The 25,991-nt window shown below is 36.3% G+C and overlaps 1 pseudogene; it reads left to right on the forward strand.

Annotated features, from left to right (window-relative positions):
* The window catches only part of LOC126975715 (uncharacterized), a 40,334-nt pseudogene extending 14,559 nt beyond the window's left edge, over window positions 1–25,775 (forward strand).
* The last annotated feature ends 216 nt before the right edge of the window (window positions 25,776–25,991 follow it).

Below are 25,991 nucleotides of genomic sequence, written 5' to 3' on the forward strand. Positions count from 1 at the left end.
CGGAAAAGTGTTTACTTCAGACGCAGTAGACCCGGGTTCAATACACATTCCAGTGTATGGAATGGAGACGTAGAAGTAGTGTAAAAGTGGAAAGTGAATTAAGAAGAAAGAAGAAGATAGAAAAGAACTGGTGTTCGCTGCGGTGTGATCTGCTGAAGGCACCGCCATCGACAGGAGAAACAGCGGCAGACCGACAAAGTGCAAGTTTTAAAAGTGAACGCAAATAAAGACTCGTTTCTGTAAGCGAAGTTATTAACAAAGAAGTTTTAAATAGACAACATAATATAAAAGTATATTATAGACATATAGTACAAGTAACAAGACAGTTAAGCATACTTGACCATGAGTAGATATTGTAAAGATTTGTCGTTTTATCATAATTTATTTCCTTACTGCTCCTGTAATACATCAAAACAACCAACAATAACTGAGTACGAATAAAATAATATTTAGAGTTGCGAGTTTTAAATTTTGCAGACATCATTTAGTTCTATTAGAACTGTTTTTCAAAGAATTATAATAAGACAGTTCCACATTATAATCTTGTTATAATTTTATTGAATATTTTAATACTATGATATTTTCTTTATGAAAATAACGGATGAGACGAGCAGGACATTCAGCTGATGGTAATTGATACGCCCTGCACATTACAATGCAGTCCCGCTCAAGATTCTTGAAAAACCAAAAAATTCTGAGCGGCACTAAAATTGTTCTCGTCACTTAGAGACATAAGATGTTAAAGTCTCATTGGCCCAGTAATTTCACTAGCTACGGCGCACTTCAGACCGAAACACATTAAAGTTTACACATTACTGCTTCACGGCAGAAATAGTCGCCGTTGTGATACCCATAATCTAGCCGGCAACTGTGCAACGGAGCCTCCCACTGGTTCTGAAACATAAATGTCAATAGTACTGCAAACAATAAGCACAATTAAAATGAAATAGATTATTAATATAATTAATATTAAGGCACATTCAAACAATTTGTGTGTTTATATTTTGTATTAATGTACATTCATTCAAAAAGGTTGTTACTAATATTTGCGTGGCCTTTGCAATAGATTCGCAGAAGCAGGAATATAAGTAGGAGGGTCCGTAGCTACTACGTAAGTCGGTACTGGCAAGGAGCCGATCTAATTCCTAGTCAACAGATATGTTTGAAGCGTTTAAGCAAAAAGCAATCATATATCATGAACTATTACCCAAACATTTCAATTTGCGCGTAGTGAATGATCTCTATGTAAACTGAAATTAATATGGTCTATGAAGTTCTTAAGCTAACAGTAATAATCTTAATATTAATATTTTTGCAACTTTTATTTTCAAAAGTAAGATTACCTTTTCTTTCCAACAACGTGGGCTCTTTAACGGCCGTTACCAATATTCAGTCTATCTCCGGTTGTGGTTACTTTAGATAAAAATCGTAGCTATCGTTAACTTTTCTGTCCCAATAAACTTATTGACGGTTACTCACCTTATCCGTACATGCTGTCTGTTAATGGGAGGACTTATAGCTTACCAGCGATAGAAGTTTGTATGGAAATTGCAATTCACGCGTCCCAATGTAAAGCGATAAGAATGACTTATCGAGTATATTGGGACAGCTTCAAATTATTACAGCTAATTACTTACAGTAGAATGTAGTAATTTATGTGTTTCTGTAGATATTATATTGGGAACGACTGTAAGTAAATAACGTTTTAGGTTATGAATATATATTCAAGCTGAGTTATGTTATTGTTAAGAAAATAATATTATGTATACACCGTAGTATTTTGGGTTATGGTCGACTTTTAGTATATTTATAAGCATTGTGTACATGTAAGTTCATTGTATTCCATTGTTCGTAGAATACAAACGATAACAAAAGGTTCGCTCCAAGAAAAATTCTTTTGTAAAGATTGCGGAACTTGTAGCTCAAGCCTGAGCTTGTATTTTGTAATAAATCATGATTAGTTGATCGATATTAAAACTATGACTGATGATTATGATTCAATGCTATAGTTTACATTCTTTCATTTAGAACAGTGTCTCCTAACGTGGTGACCCGCCCCTCAGGGGGGCAATTTAAAAATGGGCTCGACTTTCGCTTGGGGTTATTTAAATCTAATGCTTAATTTTAAATGCAATTGGTGACAAATTTAACATAAAAGGTGAATTCCAAGAATGTGCAAAAAACTTTCACTACCGTTTCCATCTTCATATTTAGCTGAATGTGGTATTAGTGCTGTTAATGATTTACTGAAAAAAAAAACGACTTGATATAACACAACGCGGGGATTTGATTTTAAAGCTAAAAAATTGCAACTTAATATAAAATCTCTGTGCAGCAAGCATCATGCGCAAGGGTCGCACTAAATCAATAATATAGAAAAATCAATGTAATAATTAATTTGAATTCAGTTTTTCATTATATGTTTTGGAATTTACTTACGATGTATTGATAACAATTTTATTATGATTTCTTCCAAAAACTTATCATTTGTATTTCTTAAGGGAACAAAACATTTCTTAATGGTAAAAAAATTATGTTTGTATGTGGGCATAAAAAAATTTTGAAATGTTAAGTTGGAGCATGGCCTAAGAATGGTGGGAAACACTGATTTAGAATGATTAGAAGTTGTACCTAGAAATTTCAACAAGACATTGCATTTTCATTTAAATAACTTCTGCTAAATTAAAAAAAAAAACGGCCGGAATTGAACAAACAACGTGTAGTCTTTCATCACGATAACCCACTTTCACAACACACAACAAAAGTCCCAAAATTTCTATAGCAACCGGATCTGACTCCCTACAAAATGGCAAAACTTAATCGAACTACAAAAAACAGGTCTTGATTTTACGTACAAAATATGGCTAAAGCTTTTCCCCAACTAAAACGAAGTCTGTTCACTTTTAGGAAATTTCTATTATATTGATGAAAATTCATATTTACTAATATGATATGTATTCAAGTTTAAGTGAAGTAGATTGGAGTAAATATCGTGGACGTTGCCATTACATCAACAACGTAATTAATTATTATATCGAGTAAACACAAATACGGGGTTATATTGTGTATGAAACACTGTTGTATTTGGTATTTCTTTTTCCTGTATCCTAATTGTCGACGACTTATTTTTCCGATCAATGATGATTTTGACGACTCCCAATGGGTCCCGGGTTCGAATACTGGTAGGTAACATCTATATATCCTCAGATACTTCGGACATATCACGCGACGTGGAGAGCATGCATAGAGAGACTTGTTGTTCAGGGAAGGGTCAACGGCAGTGGGTCAAGAGGACGCTCCCCTATGCGCTGGACAGACCAGATCAAAGCCTTAACCAATACTCCCCTCAACACATGTGCCAGAGAAGCAATAGCCAGGGATAACTGGCGTAGAATCGTTCGTCGTTCGACGTGACCACGACTGCTCTGTCAAGAGTAATCCGACGAAGTAGAAACATCTATATTATGACCAATATGGATATTTGTTTTTGAGTCATGGTTGCTTTTATGTATTTATGTTGGAGGCTCCTTTGCACAGGATGCCGGCTAGATTTTGGGTACCACAACGGCGCCTATTTCTGCTGTAAAGCAGTAATGTTTAAGCATTATTGTGTTTTGGTTTCAAGGGCGCCGTAGCTAGTGAAATAATATTTAGGTTTTTCAAGAATGCTGAGCGCCACTGCATTGTAATTCGCCGGCTTCCTGTGCAAAGGAGCCTCCCCTCCCACCTTACTTCTCACCGAATTTTACTACGTAAGCTTGTTAGATTATTAATCTTTTAAGCTTTTTTATTGTCAGTGACTATTAAATGTGGCTAGTATGTGTTATTTTAGTATTTTAATATAAAAACAATTTATTAAATAATCCTCAACTTATTGGATGTATGTTGTACATAGATTATATATATATAGATAGCGACCCTACCCCTCAACGTGACTGTTCTTGAACGACGCCGCACCCATATATGTCCCATAATAAAATGTAAAACGGCCTTCGCAAAACGTCAATATGATGCTCTCTCCTCTAAGCTTTACAATAAGATTCATGAAAAGACTTTTATCTACACACTAAGCAATTTTGAGGTAAAAGAGAAAACCACCAATTATCTTAAACAATTATCATATTCAGAAACGGAAAGTCTACTGTAACCTACTCACTAAGAATTACACACACACACACACACACACACACACACACATTCACATTTAATTTTTATTTTTTAAATTTGTTTCGTTTGTCATTGTCATTTGTCGAGGAATCACTGACCCCGAAGATACAGTTTTAACTAGTTTCGGGGTCAGAGGTCTTTTAATATCACTGCGATTTTCAATGTTCAATGTATTGTTACAATTAGCGATAAAAAGATGTAAATAATTGGTATTATGTAATAAATATTGTACATTTAGTAATTTATGTTATTTGCAGTGAGTGTAAAAGAAAATGAAATAAAGTATTATTATTATTATTGTATTATTATTATACTGTATATGAATATGGGCTGGGAGTTTCTTAACGTTTCTTCTCCCCATGTCAAAGCTCCTTTACGAATCGACGTAGCGTCATGACATAATAAATAAGTTTCTAAAGTTAAAGCGGTTTACTTGAATATAAAGGTTATTAGATTTTCATATTCGCTTTACTTGTAATTTCTATTCCCTTTACTCTATTTCTAGTAGCTATTCTAACAAGTTCAAGGAAAAGTACCGTATATGTTTTTAATTATTTGTAGAGCCGTATTTATAGAGCGGACTTTGTAGCTTGATTGGTCAGTTTTAATCACAATCGCAGTTTGTTTTGATGCTAATTTCAAAGCATTCTTGTGACAAAGGGTCTTGACAAGGGAACAAACAGAAAGACAGGCAATGATGTGAACGTTTTAATGTAAAACTCAACATAAGAATAAATCTGTAACACTTCTTTAAAGTAAGTTCTTTGAAGTAATTCTCAGCTTATTTTATTAATTTTAAAGTAAATTTCTTTTGTCTGTTAAACTTTTAGAAAGTGAGGGGATAAAGTGTAGGATGTTTCATCACGAAATGTTTTAATTAGTACAAATCCAACCCTCAAGAACTATCTGAAGGGGTCCGATTACTATGATGAAGACACGGTCATAATGTAAGTATCTAATGTTCGCTGTAACTATTACAAGCATAAATGAGACGCCTTAGCATATACCATAATATTTGTACCTAGTTACATTATATAATATGATGTGTGGGCTAACAGTAATTATTATAGCATTTTAAGTTTATATTTTTTACACTTTGCAACAAAATTAAAACGATACATATTTGTGAAAAATTAATAACGGCATTTAGAATTTGTTAAAAGTATAAATTTCAAGCATAACATTTTAAAGTCACAATCTGATCGAAAGTTCAACTCTGATCGAAAGTTCAACTCTGATCGAACTCAATACAAATAAAAATCAATCGAAGTAATTGCCAATAGCTCTTAATTGCAGAAACACGATTCTATCAATAGTAATTACTAAAATTCTAGGGCCTTAGTGGGGATCTATGAGGTTATATTATATTACTGTAATAGACTTATGAGACAATTAATTTTATTAATTAAATTTAATTATATTTTATGTAATTAACTGCAAGACACACCTAGAGTTAAAGTGTACTTAAAATATAAAATCATAATCAATTGAAATTCAGTACTAGTGTCCAGTCAGTTGTGCAATCCACAACTCAGCTCTTTCACACTGATTGGGCCCCAGTAACGCACCTCGTTCATTTTCTAAATTAAGAACCAAGCTTTCTTAAGTGTGCATGATATGTTATGTCCTATACTCATGATTTATATGTCTCTTTGTGTTAGTGTGGGTTACATTGCTCAAAATAGGCCTACTACTAAACCAGTGAAAAAACCACTGAATGCAGTCTATTTCGTAGATTGGCTGGAATTGCCTGGAACTAAAACAGTCATTAAAAAATGTTTCTTGGTGTCGGTACCGCATAAACATCCTGCATATAAAATATGTCGTTGACCTTTGATACAGTTTGATTGAGCTTTATATTTCCTTACTCACTAATCCCAAAGGAACATATTTCCAATAAAGATTGTCTGTGATTTCAAGGAATTTTAACTCTTTGATATGTGGTAATATCTCATAACGAAATATGAGACGATTGAAATGAGATTTTTATGCAATCTACGTATTTTATACAATACTGAGTTTTTATCAAAGCGAGAATATATGATAGCATATACGTTTAAACATATATATGAAACATACATACGTATTTATGTATTAATAATGTATGGCAATACTTCAAGCCGGCCTATATTTTTATCCTCTTCACTTTCAAACAAGTCTGGTCATATGTTGAGTATTGTTCTCATCTCTGACCCAGTCCATCTAATAACGCAGAGCTGCATCGTTAGTGATGTAGTACCCTGTCAAAATAGAAATCGAAAAATTTGGCACTAGATCTTTCACATACACCAAATTCAGAAGTGCCATTTGGCACACTATGCCTTGACCAAGTTCTGATTCTCTCATATCATCCTAATTATAAGCAATCTATTAACACACGTAAAATATATGTGCCACAATGGCGTCGATCTATGACATAACGCGGCGCGGGGGCACTTGCTCATCGTGGAGGTACAAGGGTAAAATTTCGCTGCATCGCGTGTTTCCTGCCGCATTTTTCACGAGGAGCTTTTCAAAGAGCTATTTGACTTGATTCCGGTTGCTAAATTCCACATTCGCACCACACGTTAAAACCACCAATTAGATAATGTGGAGTTAATTTACAGTGTAGTCTTCCACGCTCAACCAAATTACAGAACGTTCTTCTGTTGGTGGTGTTTTCAAGACGATACGAATAGGCCTGGCAACGCTACGGTGATTCATCTTGCATTACCAGAGTGTGTGAAAGATGGTGATCACTATCAGGTGATACGGGTCTTCTATTTGCATTTCTCATAGAAAAATTCATCGAATGAAAAATAACAAAAATAAGTCTGAAAATACTTCTAATTGTAATACTTCTTTTGTACGATTCTTATAAGTTTAGAGGAGCTTATTAAAATGAGGATGGTTGTAAAGTTTGCTAAGTAATAACCATAATTGACAGCCCACAATATTGAATTGAATTCAAATTTAGAATTCAATAAGAAACGTCAGTATATCTTACCTTTTATATTTTCTTCGATATAAATGAACAATGAAGACGTCTTGACGAATAATCAGTTTGCATTACCATAAAGTTACTTATATACTATTAATCTTTCTTCAGCTTTGCAGCTTATATTATAAAGAAACGACCACAACCTATAGTTTACAATAAAAATTATAATTTCAAGTAGATATCTCCATTGTTGTGAGATCCCACTTCTTAGCTCATAGCTTATGGTCACGCACTGACTTTCTTGTGGCTTGTGTAGCCACATTGAATATTTTATTTACGCATTTCAAAGCATTAGTTTTGTATATACAACGTGTTACAAAATACCTAAAATATAATTAGTTATCAACGCTAAAAATTTTGTCAACCATAGTAAGCTGTCATGTCAGGGAACCAGATTATTAAACAGAAAGGCGTAGGCCTATTTTACCAAATAATTGTCTATTTCAATAATCTTTCTCTTTTTCATTCATAAATGTTTGCTAGTTCAATACAAGAATGTCATTATACTTCAAAAAATGTCAAGTTGGAAAAAATGGTTATGTGAAGGACAGAGTGTATTTTTCCGACTGCCCAAAGCTTCCTGGATCGGTTTTCGCATCAATAACATCGACGATGATGCGAAATGCCACTTAAATCATATCCCGACGAGCGAGGTTGTATATTGAGCAAGGCGGAGGACACTTTGAGCCATTTCTGTAAATTTGACGTTTATTATGAAAAAGTAAGTTTTCATTTAGGTTGTTTCTCTTGGTTCCGCGAATTAGGTACAAATGTAGTTAAATTCTTTACTCTTTAATTTTATTTAAATAGGGTTTGCACATAAGTGATAATAATATTTTTTTTATTTTTTGGGTATGTTATGTAATATTGTAATTGTTATGGACCCGCTATTTAACCTCCTTTCGGCTTTATGGGAAGTTTTGTAACAGGCTGTATATTGAAAGCTAACCGGTTGCTTTCTTGACAGAATTGGCTTCCCAACTTATTTCACCTTCTTAAATCATTCTATATGTGCAGTCTGTGTACCAATCATACTCAGTGGACTCTCAGCGCTTTGTGGGTCTACGGATTCAAAATGCTAATGGTGTTGCCCCGCTTCTAAAGTGCAACTGGTATGGCTCACCCAGTCGCAAGTCGATGGTTTCCATGCCATAATCTGACCAAAATCTCCGGCTCTGTCTGCATAGTGCGGGCTATCTCCAACTACATCCTAAAAAACCAGGGAGGTACAATACTGTTATTTTAAATTGTAATATTCAAAGATACAGGCAACAAACGTGTCTCTAAATGCTAAAATTTACTGAGAATAAGATATCTATTTCTACTAACATACTATGAATCATAAGTGCTTAACTATATTTTATTTTATTTTGTTTTATTTTTAAAGCAAAGATTATCTCTTACTTCTTCTACTTACATCCACAACTTAATAAAACAAATATTTATTTCATCTAGTCTCTTCTGCAGCATTTGTGGCGAAAATAGCCATCTTCTGCATATAAGTGGCATTTTTTATTCCTTTTACTTCTGACTAATCTGTGCTGAAACTAAGCTGTGTAAACTACACACTACCCAAAAATTGTGCCGAGAATTTATCCTTGCGGGATACACGACTTTATAAAAAATGGATATCTGGTTGTATGGACCTGTGAAAATCTCAGCCCCACCTTCTGGCTTTCTAAAGAAGTATCTACTAATATTATAAATACGAAAGTTTACAAGAATGTATGCCTCTATATCTGGATGTATGGATGTATGTTTGTTGCTCTTTTACACAAAATCTAAATGGATTTAATTGAAACTTTACAATAATATAGCTTACATATCAAAATCATACTTACATAACAAATATGTAAAGCAGATAATCTCTGTCTATGCTATATTATTTGAACAGATATTTGAATACTTATGATGACGATAAACAACCGAGTGCGTGATATTTTGGTGCGGTCTGGTGGCAGGCGGTGGGATGGGCTTGCGGGCGACCGGATTGCTGCGTGTGGAGGGACTATTAATTTAAAACGCCTGCAGATCCTATTAATTTGAATTTTCAATGACTTTGATAGTCAAATCGCAGGGTCAAACCCTAAAAGAAGCAGGCATACATTTGGGCATGCCATGTTTTCCAACTCTACGTGACTTGCTCAGGCGTTTTTAAATCGCAAAATCTGCATGTTTATGCTGACTGAAATAAATCACTTAGCATAATTTAGGAAAACATAGTTATCTATTGCAGAAACTACCTTTAACTTTTACGACCGACATATTTATCCTTACAAACTATATCGTTTATAATACCTATTGGTGAAATAATCATAAAAATTCTTAGTACAAATTAACATACATTACACAATATAGTTGTTCGAACACTTATATCTGGAGAACAGCTGGACGGAAGTTTCATGATTTTAAATTTGTTAGATTTGCTTCGGTCACGAATCGCAGAATAATATAAAGTAATTGAAAAATTGGCGAGAAATTGAGAAAATACTTTCTTTCATTTAAAATCATTGTCACAATTTTTTAGAGGATAATCTCTTTTTACAGAAATAGAAATTCAATTTTTTGTGAGTGTGTAAAAATATTATATAAACTACTTATATATTAACTCAAAAAATGAAAATAGTTTTTTTTTCATACTAGTTATATTTGTAAATTACATCGGAGAAAAAACAGTGGAACCCTAAAAATAAATTATGTGGCAAAAAACGTTTGCCGGTTCAGCTAGTTTCTAACATATCTAGATACTGGTAGTATCGGAAACAAATGGCGCTCTGAGAGAGAAGTAGCGGCGCATGAAACTCTCCCAGCGTTCTTTTCTTTGCTCTTTTTAATAAAAATATACAATATTGTACTGTCATTGCTATTGCTATAAAATAATCATAATCTAGTCCCAGGCTGTCGGATCACTTAGCTATTCAGCTGTGGAGTAGTAGAATTTACGACTGAGCCATTTTTTTTTTTTAATATTTTTAGATAATGCCTGAACAGTGCCTTTTTTTTTTATGGGATAGGAGGACAAACGAGCGTACGGGTCACCTGGTGTTAAGTGATCACCGCCGCCCACATTCTCTTGCAACACCAGAGGAATCACAAGAGCGTTGCCGGCCTTTAAGGAAGGTGTACGCGCTTTTTTTGAAGGTACCCATGTCGTATTGTCCCGGAAACACCGCACAAGGAAGCTCATTCCATACCATGGCTGGGACTTTATTATAAAAGTGAATACATTTACCCCTAAAGACTACATACTACATGTATAATATGAAGCCTACTCAAATTAGTTACAAGAAATCCCTTACTTTGACAGTGTATATATTTTCAGTGTACAGTATATTTATTTCTTTAAATTTTTCTTTGAGAGACTGTCCAATTATTCACCTCATCACACTCGAGCACGAGCTAAAGATCCTCTATCGCTAAAAGCTATGAAAAAATCTCAAGCCTTGGTGGTCTTAAATAGGGAAGTCGAAAGGGTTTTGTGAATGGCCTGCGCCTTCCAAAACGATCTCTACTGTAGGTCTAAATGGCGAGGCAAAAATATCTCCGAGATTAAATGTTCCGGCTAAATCAAGATTAAAGAATACGAGTGGTTTTTCGAGTGCTTAGTAAACTGGGCACTATTTTATTTTTTATTTTGCAAGTTAATCGAGAGTGTGAATATTATGCCATTTATTAGATTTTTAGATAATTTACGGCCGTTTTCATTAACCTATCTATCCTTAGTTTGACTTACTAGACGTAGACAAATCTATCCTTTTACGCTTACTTACATTTCAATAACCTATTGACAGAATATAGCATTGGACTATAACTATATTGAACATAACTATGTATAGATGAGATCTTCTCATTAAACGGTGACAGCAATGTATCCGTAAGTTAAACTAGGGGTAGAAAGGTTACTGAAAGCGACCGTAGATCGATTTCAGATAGACAGTTACTTTGACAGCTGTGAAAACTGATTGAAATAGGCATTACTTTGCGGAAATCCACAATTATCCAAATGTTTTGAGTTTTTTTTAGTGTTAATTCCGCCAATATTTATCTTTAAACAACTCGACACGTGTTTCTCCTCTACACGAGGCATCCTCAGGAGATGTTGACTCGCCAAACTCTGGCACGAAACTCAGCCTTTCGTGCCAGAGTTTGGCGACGAAAAACGTCGATAAAAATTGAGAATGAGTGAACCTCTATTTTGAGCAATGCACGCACACACAAAGTAACACAAATCGCGAGTGTAAGACATAGCTTATCACGCACACTAAAGTAATAAACCTGGCCTGTTTTCATCGGTTGCCTAACTGTAAACCATTTATAATCATTATTTCTTTTCATCTATGGCATCCCACGTAAACTTTTCATTAACCTTTCAAATATTTGATTTTTTAGCATTTTGGGTTCCTTATTAAAAGCACTAGTAACAGCACATTCCGTTGGTCGCTGGATTGTTATCCATTACGAAAAATCATTTTTTTTATTGAGTAAACTTACGCTCAGGCAGCATATTTGTTTTTCTAGCTAGGCTATATTAAACTTAGGGCTATCAACGGGAACCCTATTATTACTAAGATTCTGCTGTCCGTGCGTATGTCTGTCTGCAGTTTATAAAATACAGCCTGATTTAGTTCACAGCCCAAATTTCGACAAAGTGTGTGTAACTTTTGCCGCCATAACAACAAATAATTAATTAAAATAAATTCAAGATAAGATATTGCAAAATGGCCACAATGCAGATTAAAATAATGTTTAATACAACAGTATTCAAAATAGTGTTATATTACATTTCACTTCATACATTAATATTCACTTCAATAAAACTTAATGCTAAATTAATTTTTCTATTCACATGACCTAGATTTATCTTTGATTCGTAAGCGGAAGATACAAGTATTTGATAATTCTTAGTACGTTTTAAGTCGCACATATTATTCATAACTGAATGTAAGTGCTTCCAGGAATCAGATTAGCTATTGTTTGTAGAGAGAGCTCAAGGCGCTACTGGTAGAAGCTTCTATATATTAAGTTTCGTAGATCGTAGTAAAAACATTTTATAGAATTCTCGTTCTTGTCATAGTGCACTTATAAACTATAATTCTTTGAAGCAAGAGGAATTTAGTTGACAGTTCTTTTAGTTAACTGTTTATCGAGAGTGCCCTTTGTTTACTGTTGCAAGAATGCAACACAGGCGTTGTACTTAGAGTCAGATTTTGCGACGTTTTATTATCGGCTTTGTTTAGTTTGATATTGAATATTCTGTATTTGAATTCGAAGTTGTTCAAATTCATTATCCTCTATGTTTTTAAATTCGCTCAGAAGGCGATGGAGAGGGCTATGCTCGGAGTTTCCCTGCGAGATCCAATAAGAATGTAGGAGATTCGTAGAAGAACCAAAGTCACCGATATAGCCCTGAGGACAAAGCCATGGTTGCGAAACTGATGTGGCAGTGGGCAGGGCACACAGCTCGACGGACAGGTGGCCGTTGGGACAGTAAAGTCCTCGAATGGCGATCACGTACCGGAAGACGTAGTATTGGTAGGAACACAAGATGGACCGATGATCTGGTCAACATCACCGGAATACGAAGGATGAGGGCAGCGCAGGACCGATCGCCATGGTGATCTTTGGGGGAGGCTTTTGTCCAGCAGCGGACATCTTCCGGCTGAAATGAATGAATGAATGTTTAAAAACAATAATAATTAATTTTAAATAAAAACATTTACAATGAAATACAAATTTCGATGCCATTTGCTTACAAGGCTACACTACTATCACAAATTAGGACATCATCCCCACCATCTGGATGTGTGGCGGTCCTCTACAGTTTTCAAGGAGCTTTCTATAACGTACTACAGAGCCGTGGAATGGGCTTCCTTGTGCGGTGTTTCCGGGACGATATGACATGGGTTACCTTCAAAAAAAGTGCGTACACCTTCCTTAAATTCAAATTCAAATTCAAATTCAAATTCAAATTCAAATTCAAATTCAAATTCAAATTCAAATTCAAATTCAAATTCAAATTCAAATTCAAATTCAAATTCAAATTCAAATTCAAATTCAAATTCAAATTCAAATTCAAATTCAAATTCAAATTCAAATTCAAATTCAAATTCAAATTCAAATTCAAATTCAAATTCAAATTCAAATTCAAATTCAAATTAAAATTCAAATTCAAACTCAAACTCAAACTCAAACTCAAACTCAAACTCAAACTCAAACTCAAACTCAAACTCAAACTCAAACTCAAACTCAAACTCAAACTCAAATTCAAATTCAAATTCAAATTCAAATTCAAATTCAAATTCAAATTCAAATTCAAATTCAAATTCAAATTCAAATTCAAATTAAAATTCAAATTCAAATTCAAATTCAAATTCAAATTCAATTTTTTTTATTCAAAATAGGATTTAAAATCACTTATTGAACGTCAAAATCTACCACCCATTCAAAAGAGACTGCCTCAGACCTGAGAAGAATGGGCGCAAGCAACTCAGCGGGCTTTTTTTTTTAAAAGTCGACAACATTCCGGTGATTCCTCTGGTGTTGCAAAGGAATGTGGGTGGCGGTGATCACTTAACACCACGTGACCCGTACGCTTGTTTGTCTTCCTTTTCCATAAAAAAAATTTTAGATGACGTTTAGATAAACTTCTATACTTTTGTTAAAATTTATTTTTTATTCGGTCTTCTGCTCAACATTACTAATACAAATTCAACTGGTTAATGCACAATTTCGAATTTCTTTCTTATAAGATGTTTAGTCTCATTTGCACAGGATGCCGGCTAGATTATGGGTACTACAACGGCGCCTATTTCTGCCGCGAAAAAATAATGTGTAAGCATTATTGTGTTTCGGTCAGAAGGTCGCGGTAGCTAGCGAAATTACTGGGCAAATGAGAGATCTTATGTCTTAAGGAGACGAGCGGAATTGTAGAGTCGCTCAGAATTTTTGAGGTTTTTCAAAGAATCCTGAGCGGCACTGCATTGTAATGGGCAGGGCGTATCAATAACCATCAGCTGAATGTCCTGCTCATCTAGTCCCTTATCATCATAAAAATTTCAATATTGAATTGCAATCGTAAATGTCAAATTGAGTTTGATTTTTAACCTAATTTCGCTCTTCGGAATTTCGTTTAGCGATGTACGGAACGTACCAATATTGATATTAATCCGGTTTTTTAATCTATCTATGGGATGAATTGACGTACTAATCCTAATCGTCTATTAAAAGTCGATAAAAAACACGAGCGAGCGGTGTGGTATATAATATTAAAACGTATACATTAACTTATACAGATAACATTAAACATTCATTCAAATTACCACCTTATTTCGTGCCAGTAAATGTTTAAAGTCTATTGTATGACGCGTAGGCAGAGTTTCGCTTCAGTATTCCTATTTTTATTTTATTTGTAAGTATGAAATATTTAGTATATTAAGATTGATATATTGAAATGCATATTCAGGATTTTTGGATGGTGATCCGTAAATAATCTTAGCATAGAAATATATTTACAGCGGCAGTAGGTCTTCAATTTGTAGATGTTAGTGGTTGAACAACATACACGTGTCACCGAATAGGGCCACGTTATATGAAAATGAAACAATTTTTTTTTACGTAAACTTAAAAAAATCATCTGTTAATAGTCATAAAATGTTCACAAGTGCGCAAAAGCGTCAAAAAGTAAATTACGAAAGTAATTAAAAATACGTCAGTGGATGCTACAGGATCGCAGAGACTCGCGATATGCGTACTCCAAACTTCTTTATGCTCAATATATTCCTTAATATTATAGTAACTGTAAGACATAATACAGTGTTCTGTGTATACATAACATTTACTTATTATATAGCACAGATCAGGTACTGACGTTTAGCGTAACTAAGTTATTAACGATAAAAAAAATACAGTTAGCAACTCATTTGCCTCTAGTTCGCGGTGTTTTCGAAGCAGATCCTATACTATACGTGACTCATTTATCTCTGATCTCGTACAGTGCTATTAATTGAACATAATATATTTCTGATAATTTTAACCCCCAAATGCAAAATGCTAAGGTGATCCAATTTTTGAGTTATCCTGTACCTACTGCTTGATATTTATGTTCCTAGTTATATTATCCTACACTGTAAGATATTAAATCGCATAGCATCTTAGTTACCTACCCTGAAAATAGGTCCCTCGACCGGGCAAAAAGGCTCTAAACATCCTTCTAGTTAAAACTAGAACTGGTACAGAAATATTGTAAAGAAAGGGTCTATGCTTATTAAACTTGTATTCACTGTTTTTCCTTGATACTTTTTATTGTAGACAACCCATTTAGCCCAGTGGTTAGTGACCCTGCCTACTGAGCAAGAGGTCCCAGGTTCGAATCCTGGTAGGTGCAAACATTTATATGATGAATATGGAGATTGTTGTCACCGATGTTTAGATGTATTTATGTGTGTTTAGGTAAATATATTGTATTGAATATATTGTCTTGTACCCATAGTACAGGCTATGCCTAGTTTGGGCCAAGATAATTTGTGTGAAAGTGTGTCAATATATATTTAAAAAAATGTGTAGAAATATCATTCTCACAATTAAATAATGTAGTACCTATAAGTATTTATGTATTATGATGAGAGTGATAGTAAATAACTATTATGTGATAATATTTTCTAACATAAAAGCTGATGAATTTCTCCAACCTATTGTTGCCAAGCCGAAACATTCCCGGAATACTTCCCGTGTTTTAAAAATAGCATCATAATATACATTGTTCTTGCACCATGTACTAATGAGAGAACAAAACAAATTGTTAGCACGTTTCATTGTACCTTGTTGTAAGTAACTGTATTCGTTAAGTTTATTGCAGACATCTAGGGTTGAGTTCTTGACCTTTTTAATTTAGAACTAAAAATCCTTATTATTGAAAACTTGAGTATAATCGAATTAACGTATTTATAAAGTATAAAGCATAAATTTCATTTGGCGGCATTCGAACCCGCGTTTCTGAATGTTACGCCTTCATACGAAACGAGTGTATGACCCGTACCGAGAGAACTTATAGGATACTAGTATTAAATATTTTGATAGAAGCCTGATTGACTGAGGGCTATATAGATGCTTTTAAATAAGGAAAGCTCGGGGGACTCTCGAAGCAATTTAATGGTGTATAGAAATTCTCGTAATCGAGCTGCGACATAAGCCGTGCTCTCTGAAGTATGCTACTACATGTTATAAACGTCTCGACTTATTTTAGAAAATTCTTGTCAGTGTTTGAGTTTGTTCATGCGATCGAGATCTTGACGAAAAATTTTATTGCTATTTTCTTGGATTTTTCGTATTAATATATCTACCAAATTCAAATATTCTTATTCAAAATCACTCAAAATAGACTGTCTCAGAAACGTTTATGCTATAGTAACCTTTCCCACACAAACGTTTTTTTAATAATTCTTTTAAATTTCGTAACTTATTTGTTATGTATATTTTCTTATATCATATTGTAAAAGCATATACATCGCCCAATAAAAGACTTCGTGTCCAAAATACATTAATGAAATTTCTGTAAATGACAACCCTGACCATTACCCGAGTAAAATCAGCCGCCTGCTTTCAGCACAGCCCTAGTAAAGAAGTAGGTATTGAGGTTAGTTTTGGCCGCCTTCCTTCTATATTTTATTGAATCCAGTTTGAAGTTTGTGGATCTTGAGGCTAAGATCTTTATTTATTTTCAAGACGTGAAAGCTAAAATGTAACATAAGAGGAGTACAGCACACTCCAACCTGACAGGCGAGCACTTGACACCTGGCATTGCGTATGTCCATTGGCGGTTGGTTTTTCACTTTACATCATGTAAGCTTCTTAACCGTTTGCCCCCTCTTGTAATAAAAAAAATCAGTAAAGTTCAGTCAGCTGACACTAGGCCAGACCCTAACTGTCTTAATAATAAACGCAATGAAAAGTTACTCCAAGTTAAAAATTACTTATCCCTGTTTTGTAATTCGGTAGTGACAAAGGAAATATAATGACAAAACGTTTTAAATTAGAAATAACTTTACTTCGCGTTTATTAATAACACAGTGAGAGTATTGTCGAAGAGCAGTGAACCGAACAACTGTTTTTTCTTAATATATTGGCCGCAACTGACGTAAGATCCAGATAGACACTTTGAAAATGATCAATGAAAAGTACTATTTACAAACTTACGACTGTCGTCACGCATGCTAATATATAACTACTTCTTCCTACGGCACGACTGTCGCCCCTACATTACATTGCTACATACGCTTGCAAATTGGGACTTGTGCAGCAATATCGTGTGAAATGACGAAAATTCGAATAAAAAAGATTGCTGTATTTAAAAAGAAAACAGTATTGAGTTAAAAAAATGACTTCGACTTCTGTAAGTCTCCTATACCGCGACATGTTTAACAAGGCTGTGTCACTTCTCGTAATGGAGTAATGTTATTTTATGTCGTAGGGGAACTTTTTGTCATAAATTTATAATAAAATGGGTAGGTTTATCGTCCCCTTAATTATGAAGTTTAAATAGATACTACTTAACATCAGCACTAGCTAAGCCGCTTCCGACTACGTTTGCCAGATGGTAGTCGATATGCACTAACCAATAACCACCTGACATTGCAGTAAATATATTCTTACACAAATAAAACTGAAAACAAAATTTTATGGACGATGCGGGGCTCGAACCCACGACCTCGCGTTCCGTATTATGCATATTAGGAAATTGACTTGAGATGTCCCGCATCGTTCATAAGATTTTGTTTTCAGTTCTATTTGTGTAATTATACCCAGAAGTGAGGGTTATCACTTTCTAAACATAACAAATAACTCTAGTATCTTCCTATTTAGATTCCTATGTTCTGTCCCTCTTAAAACAACTCAACGTTCATTTCAGACATCAATTATCCATCAATTATAAACAGCAATTGTTTCTTATTACTTTAAGACTTATGCCTTTCTTATTGATGTTAAAAAACCTTCACTGAACAAACAAATGAACCAGTTTTGCACGTACATAGCATCATTATTCCTGTACGCTTACGAACTTATAAAAAAATTGCTTTTCAACGGATCTGCTAACGTATAAATTTTTATGAGGATCGAAGAAAGCGCGTGGTATGCGGGCAGTGGGTAGACACAAAACGTTAATAACTCGCGGTTAAATAGAGCTCTTTATAACTTTTTATTATCACATTCACGGAGGTCTCTAACATATTCAAATACGCTCGTAATGGAGTAATGTTATTTTATGTCGAAGGGGAACTTTTTGTCATGAAGGTATAATAAAATGGGTAGGTTTATCGTCCCCTTAATTATGAAGCTTAAATAGATACTACTTAAGATGAGCTAGGTTGGTATTAGTCCATGTAACTGGATGACCACTACCCACTTGTATTGTTTATGGATTTTAATGATGCCCAGTAATTTCACTAGCTAAGGCGCTTCCATTACCTGATGTAAGGTGGTACAATAATAATAATATTGACACACTTTTACCCAAATTATCTTGCCCCAAATTAGATATGCCCTTACCAATGAACACCTTATATTGTAGTAAATAAATAAATAAATTCTTCAGAACATTACATAAATGAAATACATAATCAAGCGATAAAACTATAGGCAACGGAGAAGACTCAGCTTCACCAGACATGGGATCATGTTTCCATGGAACGTTGCTTTTCAGCCAGCCGCTCCTCCCTCAGTGAGAGTGGATGTATTATGGCTCCCCGATTACTCAAGCTATCTTTTAAAAGTAAGTATAAGCGTGTAGAGTGTGGGCGTGTTTATGTCCGCATAAGAAAAAATCCAGTGGTCGTGGTTCAGAATCTCCGCAACAAGTTGCTTTGTTAGTAGAGGTAATCGGTATTTTTTTAAAGCATCCGATACTCATTTGTTTCCGTAGAAGAAGAGGTAAGTTATTCCATATTTTTGCGCCAGATAGTCTGAAACATCATTAAAACCGAGCTGTTTTGCTTAGGAAATACCACGCCGAGTTGTCTGTTTGCTTGTAAGGTGCATTGTACGGTGAAGTCTTATCCCAACGGATCTTGATCCAATTTACAGCTCGGGGTACTTGAAAAACTCAAATTTCTGATCGTCTCATTGAAACATAAGATGTTAAGTCTCATTTGCCCAGTAATTTCACTAACTATGACCCTTATAGTCGAAACAATAGCGCTGCAAACTTTTGTTTGATGACTGAAATGGGCACCACTGTGATAGCCATAAATAAGTCAACTGTAACTTAAAGTACAGATTACTTAAGAAAACCATTCATTTACTATGTATATTTTAATATTTGTGTAAAAGTAAATTGTTCCCTACTCTATGGTAAAACTTAGTCAAAATTTCTCTGTTGGAAGTACGGAAAGCAGTCTACCCGTTGTGTACCAGCATAGAGTAATGATATGTACTTACGGTAACAGGGTTGCCTGAACTCTATGGAACGTAGGGAACTCTAAAAAGTGCGAGTGTAATGTAATTTATTATTTATGGTATTGTGAAGCTAGTTTATATCGTAGTGGGGCGATGTAAGGTGAGCGCAGTCAGTAGACTGGATCGTTAATTAATCACGGGAGAGCAATTATCGCAATATTGGCTCCAATATGCCCACTGAAGTGCGGGCCTGTAATATAACGTAACTGTTATTGGTGTGAACTCGGGAAGCATACTAATATTAGTAATATCCTCGGCCAAGATTAGTATATTAACATTAATAATGGTTTACAAAGGGAAATAGTTTGATTAACTTTGCTATTAAACGCATAAATGGTTCTTACATTGGCAGTCCTGCTTTCTACAAAGCACAGATCCGGCCACAACGAGGGTCAAACTTAAAATTCTCAGAAAATCAAAAACTGATTAAACTTGCAAGTTATAAGTTTCATTATATCATTTCAAACCCCAAACAACTGTGGGCAGGGCACATAGTTCACCGGACAGATGGTCGTTGGGGCAGTATAGTCCTCGAATGGCGACCACGTACCGGAAGACGCAGTGTTGGTAGGCCCCCCACAAGATGGGCCTACGATCTGGTCAAGATCGCGGGAATACGCTGGATGAAGGCAGCGCACGACGTCGAAATCTTTGGGGGAGACCTTTGTCCAGCATTGGACGTCTTCCAGCTGATGATGATGAAACAACTGTCATGAAATAACCAGTCCTTCCCAAGAACGAGGCCACATCTATTTGCCCACGCTTCGACATAGCTTCACTTTAGTTGGCAATCCTCGAAAGAAAACCCATTGAGTACACTGTCTTTTGGTTCCGGGATCATACCAATAAAACAATCAACGACGACATGGGTACCTTCAAAAAAAGCGCGCACACTTTTCTAAAACTGTCAGACGGTTCGAAGCAGTTGATTAATTAGTGTGTTGTACTTCTGTGTCGCAGGACATGAAGAGGGGCTGCCCTAGCCCCGGTGAGCAACCCGCGGCGAAGGTGATCGCCGAGATGGATGTGGACAGCCCGGCCTCGCCGCCGGAGCAGAAGTCCGGCCAGCGGCTGCACGGCGGCCTGCCGGACTGGATCGCCGTGACGCGGCGGCGTGCGGCCAAGCCGCGCCCGGACAACGGACGCCCCAAGCCGTTGGCGACGGCCAACGTGTTTAAGCCGCTCCCGGTACAGGAGACACCGGGAGCCAAGGTAACGGCCAAGCCCTCACAGGCGAGGCCGACTCCAATTATTATCTCCAAGGAGAATTTTGATTTTGAAAGGTGCCGAGCGGCGCTTCTCGCCGCGGGCATTAAAAATTTTAATTTTAATATCCAGCCACATATGGCACAGCTGTCCTGCAAGACTAAGGCCGATGATAAGGAGAGCACGCAGCCTCGTACCGCCAGTGCCCCCAACGCCGCATCTACCTTGCGGCCGTCAAGGAGCGCCAGGAGCGCTTCCAGACCCGCCAAAGCGCACCACCCCAGCCCCGCCTGTTCAAATCGAACATGGCGAACGGCCGCGGGTGGAACTCAGTAATGACAGGGAACGCCCCGTCACCGTCAGGCCTTCAGCCACAGGGCCTTCAGCCACCCACAACGCGGTCCACTGCCGGACCGCCACCCCTCACGGGCACCCAGTCCGGAAGACAAATCTTCCCAGGCCTTAGGCCCACTGGCCCTATGCCAGGTGGCTTTAAAAGAGTCGAGACAGACTCAGCCCGCTTTAAAACAACCGAAGAGCCAGACTCTGAGGAAATGTCAACCCACGAAATTATAAAACTAATTGAAATCGCAGGTCAGCTGAAGCATCTGCTCCGCCGCAGCATGAGCTACGAGGAGCAAATCATCACAGAGTTTGAATTCCTGAGCATCCATGGATGAAGAGACGGCGTCCCCTCCCCCGACTGGCACTACTCGTCCTCTACGAGTAGCGTCGCTTAACATAAACGGTATTGTGAGTAGGAAAAGAGAACTCATACATTTCCTAGGTACACACAACATCGACATTACACTCATACAAGAAACACATCTCGTTCCCACACGACGTTTTTCAATTCTCGGTTACACCTGTTACAGACGTGACGTACACACACAGACAACCGCGCCCGAGGTGGCGTCGCAATTTTTGTCAAGTCAAATATATCGCATCATTCACTTCCACCGGTGGATCATGATATATGCGATATAATTGCAATTAGATTAGAGTCTCACCGCGGACAGACACCCATCACAATAGTTAACTTTTATTGCCCTAAGCAAGACAGTAGAATCACGACAGCCATCGCAAAAGCTCTCTCTCTCGGCAACACCGTCATCTGTTCCGGAGATTTTAACGCCCGCCATAGACACTGGGATTGCAATCGAGCAAATTCCAATGGATCGCGTCTTTTTAATCACTTTGCAGGTCACGAATATAATATGTTAATTCCGGACAAAGCGACCCACCTCCCCTCCAACCCTAGGCACTCTGCCGCTAAATTACAACTCACCCTTGCCAAAAATATCACAAACGTTACAGACCCACTGACTTATGACGTTATCTCGGACCATTGTCCCATTATTTTCGAAATAGCCTCATCCCGCGGATCTCGCGACCTATCTTTAAATACGGTAATGCTAAATGGGACACTTATAAAAAACATATTAATGAAGCCCTCCCCTCCCCCGGCTCCTTAAAATTACACCGACCCGACTTAGTGGACAACGCCAACAAACACTGACTGACGCTATAATCAAAGCCCGTAACGCGAACATCCCGACGTTCACACCGAAACAAACAAACAAACTTCCACACGACTGGAACCAAGAATGCTGGAGTGCCCCAAGGCTGTGTGCTATCTCCTACGCTGTTTCTTCTGCATATCAATGATATGTAGGACACCTCCAACATTCATTGCTATGCAGATGACAGCACTGGTGATGCCGTCTACACGGGCCATGCACGTCTCTCTTGGGAAATCGTCGACCAGTGCCGGGAGAAACTTGTGTCTTCTATCGAGTCCTCTCTTGAGAAGGTTGCGGAATGGGGTTAATTGAACCTTGTCCAATTTAACCCCCAGAAGACTCAAGTTTGCGCGTTTACCACTAAAAAAACCCCATTTGTCGCATCACCGCTCTTCGACAACACTTCCCTAAAAGCCTCGCCTAGTATCGGAATACTTGGTCTTGAAATCTCGAGCGATTGCCAATTCCATGGCCATCTGGAGGGCAAAGCCAAATTGGCTTCAAAGAAACTGGGCGTCATTAATAGAGCACCGCAATACTTCAAGCCGGACCACATTCTAGCGCTGTACAAAGCGCAGGTCCGGCCACACATGGAGTATTGCTGTCATCTCTGGTCTGGCGCACCCCAGTATCAGCTCGATCCATTTGACCGCGTGCAACGCAGAGCAGCTCGAATTATCGGGGACCCAGTACTCTGTGAACGGCTGGATCACTTGGCGTTGCGTAGAGACGTCGCTACATTGTGTGTCTTCTACCGCATTTATCACGGGGAGTGTTCCGAAGAGCTGTTTTACCTAATTCCTGCCGCCGAATTCCACCTTCGCACGACACGCCACAAGTAAGGATATCATCCTCACCATCTGGATGTGTGGTGGTCCTCCACAGTGCGGTTTACAAGGAGCTTTCTTCCACGTATTACAAAGCTGTGGAATGAACTTCCTTGTGCGGTGTTTCCGGGACGATACGACATGGGTACCTTCAAAAATTTTGAATAAACAAAAGAAAACCAGTAAAATAAATGCCCATTTGCAGCTTAGCCACATGATCAACACAAATATTGTAGAGTTGGTTGTAGCGTTTACAATCCTAGTCAGTCCGCGCCTTAAGCAAAGTCTAAGTTCGCTCTATTGAAGCCTTAAACAGAAAATTTTGAGTTTCCATTGGTATTTTTAAATTTAAACATTAGGGTTAAACTTAAAAAAAAAAATTATCCCTCATTATCGAAAATGAATACTTATTATTTATGCAAATCCGGAGGCACAATAGTGCCTCAAGCCAAGTACACGTTCAACTGCAACAACATAATGTGTGTGATCGTGTAGGCGTGAGGCTACAGTGCCTATATTCTCGAGTCAGATGTCAACATAACCTCACCATATTTTTAACTCGATTTATTTTATTACTACTTTCATAATAACACTTTACACTCACTTTAAATAGTTTCATTATTAGTTCTTTTTCTAAAACACCAAAAATTATATCGTTTTTTTTATTATTTCGCGTTATGCTAATTTATAAAATTTTCGCTCCCCCGTTTTTCGATTCTACGAGAGATTTTCCTAATTTCGGTCGATTTTTTTATTTTGAAGTTGTAACGCGCGAAATATTAAAGGAGACCTTTTTTTGGGCCCACTGGATATTATGATGTTTATTAATCGTATTAGTAAAAATGTAATTAATTTTTATTATTATCAACAGGCTATATTTTAATGTAAAATCTAACCGGGTTTATGAAATTATAATAAAAAGGCAAACACTTGATAGATTTCCTGTATCCAGTTATGGTCAGCATGGCAACAAATGCGTATAATGAAACATTTGTAACATTCATGCGAGAAATTACAAATCTTACTGCAAAATGTGGTTGTAACAGTGATTATCAGCTTTTGAAAAGTAACAAATATCTATTGGATCCATGAACTTCATTTTAATTAATGTTTTAGAGGTTAAACTACTTTATCATTATGTACATGGTATAATATAACCGTGCAATGGAAAAAAGTATCATAGACAAAATCTATATCTGTGATCAGTTCATCTGTCATTTTGATTTTTCAAAACAGAATTCTGTATTTTCCGTTTCTTTCGAGTTGCGTGACAGTTTATTTTGCATTCTTTAGTACCTATATTTCAAAGATGTTAATATGTCATCTACAGCATATTCTACTCCAGAGAGTCGCCGGAGACTTCCGCCAACTGACCCATGCATGGATTTTTCGTTAGGTGAGTTATTTAGCTATAGAAATTCAATACGTATAATATTTACGTTACGATAAATTGTTGTAAGTGTAACTTAAATGGGATTAAAGAGTATGTTTATAATTATCTTGTTCGCATTGTATGAGTATACTTTATCTAAATAAAGAAATTATGATTTATAAGTAAATTAGTATTGTACATAAAGCAAAGACCTATATACAACCTGTGCACCTGAAAAAATACCTTGTATGAAGTTCCTAGTATAGGGCTCAATACACCTATTTATTTAAAGTATATTTTAAATAACTACAAATGTTTTTTCAGTTAAACCTACTAGACTCAGTGTGTGGAAAATGCTTATTTATATTACAAGATAGTATTTAAACTGGTCAATCAACAAGAAGATTTGGGTACAGGAATATTTGTATTCCATGTGGGGCTTCAATATTAAGAGCATATCAAACTCATACTGTACCTATAGACTCTGCAGAAAGGAGTATTATTTTGCAGTGGATACCCTCACAACAGGTTAACCATCTCTTAAGCTATTATAGTAATAAAAAGAGTAATGTAATATGTATCTAGGTTTAAAGAACATTTATTCTTAATTTAAACATACAAACTCTCTCTTGCATGAGAACAATATTTTAAATAATAATCTATGAGTAGACAACTCAGTGTTTTTTTTTATATTATGTTACTAATCTTATATTATTTTCAAGTGGAATATTTACAGCAAGTCTGTTTGGCTTGCTGGCTGAAAGCAACCAGAGTGGTGCATCGGCTCAGGCAACATGATAGTACCAGAGACATAGTAGTTCAAACAATGAGTGCTGAAGTTGTGAATACTACTATCTCACAACCACCACCTATGCCTGAATTTGTTATGCTATACCTATTTCCAGAGTAGCACCAACAATTAATATGTTTCAGCAACCAGAGTGGTGCATCGGCTCAGGCAACATGATGGTACAAGAGACATAGAAGTTCAAACAATGAGTGATGAAGTTGTGAATACTACTATCTCACAACCACCTCCTATGCCTGAACTTGTTATGCCTATGCCTATTTTCAGTGTAGCACCAACAATTAATGTCTAATTACAAGCATGCTGCTTCAACTTCCCGTCACTGTATTTTGAGATTATGTGAAAATGTTTCTCGACTGTAATACTGTAATTACCTGTAATACTAAAAGAAAGATTGATTACTCATTTTATGCGCCCGGTTGTGAATAAAAAAATATTAAGATAATTCTCTGAAAACTTTTTGTTTTATTTACAATTAACCTCATGTGTTTAGGTTGGATCAACCTTTATATATATGATAAGTTTTTCTTCCTATGACAAGTGTACAAGACCTTACCTAGTATTTATATGAAATACTTATTTTAAGACACAAATGAAATTATAAGGATGGTTGTTAAGTGTTTTTGGCAAGCTTTCTGGTTTAGTGGTTATGGTGCCCTGA

Source organism: Leptidea sinapis, chromosome 37, assembly GCF_905404315.1.
Source record: "Leptidea sinapis chromosome 37, ilLepSina1.1, whole genome shotgun sequence".
Lineage (NCBI taxonomy): Eukaryota > Metazoa > Arthropoda > Insecta > Lepidoptera > Pieridae > Leptidea > Leptidea sinapis.